Consider the following 865-nt stretch of genomic DNA (forward strand, 5'->3'; position numbering starts at 1 on the left):
AAATCAGAGTTGCTTTCCAAGTAGAAGAGTGAAAAATAATCTAATGTTTTGCTGTTGCACCAGTAACTTCAGCATGTATTTCATACTATTGTCCATGCTTGTTTATAACAGAAGGATATATTTATGTAGGAAGTAAAGCAGATGAAAGCATATGATATAAACATTTCTGTATATCTGCTTACAGAAGAAAATATGTACAGCCACAGATAGAGGTTCTCTGCAGTGTCAGGGAAGGGCCATGTGAAAGACTGACACACTTCCACTCCTTCCTGCTGGGAATACCTACGGACTCCCTACAGCCAGGAATGCTCCACTCTCTGCAGTTTCCTGAGGTTGGACCAATAATTTTGTGAGGGAAAAGCCAGTGGCATATTTCCCCAAGGACATGATGGGTCAATGTGGAAGAATGTCAGGGACTAAGAGTATCACACCCAAAGGGAAAGAGACAGAGAGCAGGAGCTTGCTTTTTTTCTTTACTTCCCCACTGGACTTGGACTTCACTTTGTTGTTTTATCCTGCTGGCTCCACTGCTGCTTTGTGCACCCCATAAAGTCCTTCTCAGCCTGCCCTACTCTCACTGCCTCCAGGATTCCAGGGGATTTTTTTCATGGCTGGAATTTTGTCCAGCCTGGACAAATCAAGGACATATTCTTCATTATATGAATATGACTTCATATTCATATGACTTCAGCAATAAGTTCAAAGTCTCAGACTTGTGTAAAAGACAGATTAAAATTAGCTGTTCATTTCAGGGGATTGACCTGAAGTCTTTCCACTTTTATCACTCAGAGTGGACGATTTCCTGGTAAAAATTAAGTCTTTGGCAACAAATGCAGTTATTTCTGAAAAGTTGTAGCATTTTCCC

This window comes from Pseudopodoces humilis, chromosome 2 (genome assembly GCF_049639895.1).
Source record: "Pseudopodoces humilis isolate 2021_Gansu_Grassland_sample_001 chromosome 2, ASM4963989v1, whole genome shotgun sequence".
In the NCBI taxonomy this organism is placed as follows: Eukaryota; Metazoa; Chordata; class Aves; order Passeriformes; family Paridae; genus Pseudopodoces; species Pseudopodoces humilis.